At 39.7% G+C, this 7,269-nt stretch overlaps 1 pseudogene; it reads left to right on the top strand.

Moving 5' to 3' along the window:
- The first annotated feature begins 6,816 nt into the window (after positions 1-6,816).
- Positions 6,817-6,935, top strand: LOC132045028 (5S ribosomal RNA; annotated as a pseudogene).
- Positions 6,936-7,269: the final 334 nt, after the last annotated feature.

The following is a 7,269-nucleotide window of genomic DNA, read 5'->3' as shown; positions in this document are numbered from 1 at the left end:
CTTTTATGGATTTGATGAACCGAATTTTTAAGCCATTCTTAGATTCTTTTGTTATTGTATTCATTGATGATATATTGATTTATTCGAAGAGCAGGGAAGATCATGAAAAACATCTGAGAGTTTTCCTTGGGTTGCTGAGGGATACGGAGTTGTATGCTAAATTTTTTAAGTGTGAATTTTGGCTTGATTCGGTGTCCTTCTTGGGGCATGTAGTTTTGAAAGAGGGAATTATGGTTGATCCCAAAAAGATTGAGGCAGTCAGAGATTGGGTTAGGCCCACATCAGTGATAGTGATTCGCAGCTTCGTGGGTTTGGTTAGTTACTACCGACGGTTCGTGAAGGGGTTTGCTTCGATTGCTTCACACTTGACCCGTTTGACTCAGAAAGAGGTACCTTTTCAGTGGTCCGATGAGTGTGAAGAGAGCTTTCAAAAGCTCAAGACTTTGTTGACTACAGCATCGATTCTTGCTTTGCCCGTGGAGGGTAAAGATTTTGTGGTTTATTGTGATGCTTCCCGTTCGGGTTTAGGTGTTGTGTTGATGCAACATAAGAGAGTTATTTCCTATGCTTCCAAGTAATTGAAGATTCATGAAAAGAATTATCCTACTCATGAATTAGAGTTAGCAGCAGTGGTGTTTGCATTGAAGATTTGGAGGTACAATCTTTATGGTGTCCATTGTGAGATATTTACTGATCATCATAGTCTGGAGCACGTGTTTACTCAGCGAGCTTTAAATTCTAGGCAGCGGAGGTGGATAGAGTTGTTAAAGGATTATGATATTACTATTTTATATCATCCTCACAAGGCAAACGTAGTGGCGGATGCCTTGAGCAGGAAGTCAGCTAGTGTGGCAGCTAGGCTTGTTTGATCACTTCAGAGTGTCCGTTGGCCATGGAGGTTCAGACTCTAGCTAACATTTTGGTGAGACTCTATTTATCCGGTTCTAGCAGAGTGTTGGCTTCTATTGAGGAGAGGTCATCTCTTCTAAACCAGATTAAGGCAAAACAATGTGATGATCCAAGTTTATACAAAATTCGAGACAAGGTAATGAGTGGTGAGGCCAAGGAGGCCGTGATTGATGAAGAGGGCATGTTGAGAATTAAGGGGCGCGTGTGCATTCCTCGAGTTGATAACTTGATTCAGACGATTTTAAAGGAGTCCCACAGTTCTAGATATTCTATTCATCCTGGTGCTACCAAGATGTACATGATTTGAGGCAATATTACTGGTGGGCTAGGATGAAGCGTGATATAGCTGATTATGTTTCCAAGTGTTTAAATTATCAGCAGGTTAAGTACGAGCACCAAAGACCTGGTGGTACTCTTCAGAGGATGCCTATTCCTGAATAGAAGTGTGAGAGGATACCCATGGATTTTGTGGTGGGTCTTCCAAAGACCTTGGGTAAGTTTGATTCGATCTGGGTCATTCTTGATCGGTTGACTAAGTCTACACATTTTATTCTGGTCCATCTTACTTATAATGTAGAGAAGTTAGCCAAGATCTACATTCGTGAGATTGTTAGACTGCATGGGGTTCCGATTTCCATAATCTCTGATAGGGGTCCTCAGTTTACATCGCATTTTTTGGAAGACCTTGCAGTCCGAATTGGGTACTTGCTTGGATCTTAGCACAACTTTCCACCCTCAGACAGACGGTCAGTCCAAGCGGACGATTCAGGTCCTTGAGGACATACTTCGAGCGTGTGTGATTGATTTCGGTGGTCATTAGGGCCAGTTTTTACCATTAGGGAAGTTTGCTTATAATAATAGCTATCATTCGAGTATTGATATGGCTCCGTTTGAGGCACATTATGGGAGGAAGTGTAGATCACCTATTGGGTGGTTTGATGCGTTTCAGGTAAGACCTTGGGGTACTGATTCGTTGAGAGTCTCTACATAAAGTCAAGGTGATTCAAGAAAAGCTCTTAGCATCACAGAGTAGGCAGAAGGAGTATGCGCATCGAAAGGTCCGGGATCTTGAGTTTATGGTTGGGGAACAAGTATTGTCGAAAGTCTCACCTATGAAGGGTGTGATGAGATTTAGGAAGAAAGGTAAGCTTAGTCCTAGATTTATTGGCACTTTTATTTCCAATGAATTCATGAAGATTGTTCATTTGTGAATTTCAAGTGAACTTCTTGCCTTGATTCATATTGCTTTGGTTCATGTGGATTCGAGTTCATATTAGAAGGATTTAGGTTTAATATACCTAGGTTTGTCTATAGAATTCTACCATTCGGGTCAAGTATTTATCTCTATTTCTCATCCCTTTTTTATTCAATTCTCATCCCAATTTCTTGTTATCCTTTAATTCCGCGTTTTAGTGTTGAATTGGTGTTTTTTCCCAATTCAAATCGTATCATTCTGTCGTACGAGCTACTTGCGAGTTGTCTGCTTGATTGCAAGTTTATCCAATTGCAAGCTTATCCCGGAAATCATGTATTTGAATGGACATCCATAATACGGTGTATTTATAACATTCCCCCTTGGATGTTCAATGTAAATAATGTGCCTCATTAAAATCGTACTAGGAAAAAACCCAGTGGAAAAAATCCTAGAAGGAAAAAGAGTACACATATCTAGTAATACACATTACCAACTGCCTCATTAAAACCTTACTAGGAAAATCCAAAATGAGAAAAAATCTTGATTAAGGAAAAAAGAGTACAACGCGTATTTTACTCCCCCAATCAAAAAGCATCACATAATTCTTGAAGATGATGTACTCCGATCTTGTATACCAACTTATCATATCTTGATGTTTGCAGTGCCTTTGTGATCAGATTTGTCAAGTTATCATTTTTCGAACTGGTTGATCATATGATCTTGATTACTTTCTATAATTTGACTGTCATGTAAAACAACAAGATATAATAGTAACCAAAACAACGTGATATAATAGTAAGCCCTTAAGCGAATAGATAACATGTCTAGATCGAACACTTATGTCGATCAGATCAATATCCTCTATATCAAAAAAAGAAATTGACAATATCTGTTAGGATAAACACATTTATATGATGACTTTCATTTGCAATATGCAATTGATCTTATTTCAATATCTCATAGAGAAATCATATCACGCTCATAGTTATATTAATATATATATATAAATACATCAATGGCATAAATATATGGTGTTTACGAACCAAATTAATTTTGCAATATTCTCATTTCAATTATGCCAAGTCATAAGTCATATAGGTTGTGACAACATCCATCAGTATAAATAGAGTGACATCTTCTAGAGAAGTTGTTACACCTCGATTTTTTTTTTTGCATCGGTTGCGTTGTAAGTAAACTAACGTAAGCTTGGAGAGGTCATGGAACCCTTATAAGGCTAATGAATACTCTTTACAAGTGTTAAGAAAGTATCTAAAGGTTCCGAGATCAAGCAAATTGAGGAAAATAAGTTTGTCGAAAATTTAAAAAATATTGATAGAATTTTGGGTCAAATTTGGAGGGGTATATCTCCTAGTATATTAGGAGTTTTAAAGTGTTTCAAAAGCCTAAAATGAAGTTCGTCAAGTCTAGTTTCCAACTCAATAAACCACTCAAGCTATACGACATCGGACTAGAGACTTATGGACGTTACAAGTTAGGCTGATAGAGCAGAAACGCGCACTATAGTAGCCGCGCTACTACATTACTGCTACAGTGCCACCGACTTTATCCACCTATAAAAGGGTCAAGACCCCATTTTTTTCACCCAAAAAAATCAGATCAAAGGCAGCACACACAAAGGGCAATTATGTCATAAAAAGTTGAGGGTTTGAAGTGATTTTGGTTAACCGAAGCTCGGGTAGCGTATAGTTATGGTTCTAGTATTGTTTTGCGGTGGATTTTGGTGTGAATTCAAAGTAGTTATTGAAGATATTGCTGTCTTGACAAGAATAAGGTATGAATCTCTCCTTATTAATGTTACTTTTGGTTTATTTACGGAGATAAAATCATTAAATAATTGTATAGCGAGTTGGTTAGCTGTGGAAATTGGAAAACATCGTGTGCGATGTTTCATGATACATAATGGTGTTAGAAATGATGTTATGGATGTTGGTATTGCTGTTATTGTTGTTAGTTGTTGAATTATGATTTCAGGCTAGGCATATAAATAGGGGAGATGCTGCCCGAATTTTGGCAACTCTAGAAAGATTTATTTGAGGGATTAAGACAAGCGTATAAAGGTGAGTCTAACAATAGTATAAATTTTCTTGAATATAGATTTACGAGCCTGGGAGGACAAGCGTTGAGTAGTTAAAGTTAAGGCGACCAAAAAGGTATGTTAAGGCTCGTCCCTTTCTTTCAAAGGCATAATTCCTATGTTATGATTCCATGAATGTTTTCATAACCTCCTTGTTTTCAAAAGCTAGAAGTTCATGATTCATAAAGCTTCTCATGATGTTAAAGATGAGAATGTCTCTATGATGATTACAATGATAATGATGATTTTATGTTTAAAGGTTCCAAGTTTATGATTTTAATGCTATTATGAGATTATTGAGCCTATTTCATGAATTTTCTGAATTTTATTCATTGTTGTTGGTCTCACCTTATGTTACTTGTTCCTTCAAGGTGAGATATAGCTATAAGGATAGTTCCATAATATGAATCGGAGGTTACCGACCTTACATCACTCCGATAGAGAATTAACGTTTAATTGGGCTCTCGTGCATGTCATATGCATTTATATATGTGTAATTTAGATACTTACCGAGCCTTAATGGCCGCACAAGATACTATTTATATTTCACCGCGCCTTAATGGCCGGACAAGATACTATATATATATAACACGGCACCTACATGACCGGACAAGACCCCGCCTACATGGTCGGACAAGACCGCCCCCATGAGGTGAGACAAGACCGCGCCTTAATGGCCGGACAAGATGCTATATATATATTCACCGCGCCTTAATGGCCCGATATGATACTATATATATTTCACCGCGCCTTAATGGGCCGGACAAGATACTATATATATTTCACCATGCCTTAAGGACGACAAGGTACTATATATATTTCACCGCGCCTTAATGGCCGGACAAGATGCTATAGATATATTATCCGCGCCTTAACTGAACAATATATTATATATGTATATATGGAAAAGTCCTTTTTTTAAAAAAGCTGTGCATGGTATCCGCCTTAAAAAGGCATTCGGAGCACGGTTGACCTCTTTTATATTACTTTATCTTCATACTTTCATTATGTTGTTATTCATGCCTTACGTACTCGGTACATTGTTCGTACGACGTCCTTCTTGTGAAACGGTGCTTTTGCATGCTGCGGCAGTTCAGGTAGTCATTCGGATGAGCCAGACTAGTAGGATCTCCTCAGCCACAGTCAGTGCGCTCCACTTGATCCGGAGCTACAACTTTTGGTATGGTATGTATGAGATGTACAGATGTGGGTATAACAGGGCCTTGTCCTATCTTTCTACGGCTAGACTGCATAGAGGTCTGTAGACAGTTGTACATAGGAATATCATGTAGCTTTGTGGTCTCCTATTTTCTGTACACCACATATAGTGGCCATGTCGGACTGTGTTGTCATTCGTTGCACGTATGCCTATATATACATATCCATGTGTATAAATTATGAGTTTTTAGAGACACAGTTTATTGCATTAATTTTGCAGCAGATGCTATCGCTCATATATGAGTTAGAAATGGGCCACTAGGTTATTCAACATATGGCAAGTACGGGTTTAGGGGTGCTTGGTCAGCAGTGATCGGGCACTCGTCACAGTCCATGGGTTTGGGTCGTGACAAATGTGGTATCAGAGCAAGCATCCTAGCACTGTATCCGGTAGAGTCCTGTTTATGGGTGTGAAACCAGCCACACTTATAAACAGGAAGCTGCAGGATATTTAGGAATCATTGACCTTTCCTTCTATCTTAGATCGTGCGACAGAGCCAGAGTCTAGGAAAGATTATTTTTGACCCTCTTTTCCTGTAGGTAAGCACATATTGATAAAGATGAAGAGATCGGCCTCAGATAGTGGGGGTGCCAAGAAGACCCCCTAGAGTAGATTCAGGACCACAGGCTCCGGGACCGAGCAGGATGAGCCTTAGGTATTCCATCTAGACCGATCCCTCCGAGGGCCCCGCGAGATTCCCCCGAATTTTGACTTTTTAGAGGAGGAGGATCCATCGGAGGACAGCTATGACACGGACCCGTATGAGGGTTCATATGGGACGCCAGAGGAGGAGATTTCCGAGACTGTACTAGAGTTGAATCCCCCAGCTGCTCCTATAGCAGAGCACCATGTCGTGCGCTACGCTGAGAGTGTTACCGATTATTCTAGCCCATTATCTTGGCCGCAAAAACCAGGAGCTACCGGAATATCTGTATCCCTCGGACTCAGATGAGAGAGATGAGGAGGGAAGACTAGCAGATGGCGGGAGGACAATGAAGAGGACACTTCACTTTATAGCCCACCAGACCAAGCTCAGGACAGGTCGACTACAGGTATATGAGTTCTCTATTGAAATTTCTTATGTGTGTACAATTATTGCAGGATATCATTAATAGGTGAAAAATGGGAGTTTTAGAGGAACCGATAACCAAAGTACTTATGAACAAGCTGCGACTAAGATGTTTTGGCCACTACTAGGAATCTTAAATTTAGGAATGGAAGAATAATTGTGTTGATCGATGGTTATTATTGAGAGTTCCGAAGGCTAAACCGACATTACTCCTATCGTAAAGCAAGGGATCTTTCCAATCCGGAGGGAGATGCATTACAGGAATTTATTGGGATCCGTTAGAACTTCAACTTGTTCTAGGTCATGCAATAAAGGTCACGCAGTAGGGTAGATGCGATCGTACCAGCACTAACATACCGGATCCCATCAGGACTCCAAAGTTAAGCGTGCTGGGGTGAGAGTAATACTAGGATGGGTGACCCCCTGGGAAGTCGACTAAGAGTCCTACAAATTTGGATATAAGAGAAGGATGAGGGACTAGAACAGCTTGAGGGAAATTAGAAGTGTGTGAAACTCATAGTTGGAAACTCCAGATGATTGTGAGAGATAAGGCGGACCAGCTTGGCAAAGAGAGAGAAGATGTATTACAGCTACAGAACTAGGATGAGTTTAAAATAGTATTGGGGATATTTTGTAAATAAGGTGTTAGGAGAGGTATATACGATATTGTATGTGTGGTCAATCAGTTTGCGTGCCCTGATAATCGACGTTGCGATGTATTAAAGGTACTGATTGAAAAAGGTATTGAAGTTCAAATGGTAAGTGTTACAGGGTGAGGCGAC

The sequence above is a fragment of the Lycium ferocissimum genome, unplaced genomic scaffold, assembly GCF_029784015.1.
Source record: "Lycium ferocissimum isolate CSIRO_LF1 unplaced genomic scaffold, AGI_CSIRO_Lferr_CH_V1 ctg5916, whole genome shotgun sequence".
Taxonomy (NCBI): domain Eukaryota; kingdom Viridiplantae; phylum Streptophyta; class Magnoliopsida; order Solanales; family Solanaceae; genus Lycium; species Lycium ferocissimum.
Note: the sequence above shows the minus strand (reverse complement) of the source record. Positions and strands in the feature narration are given on the sequence as shown.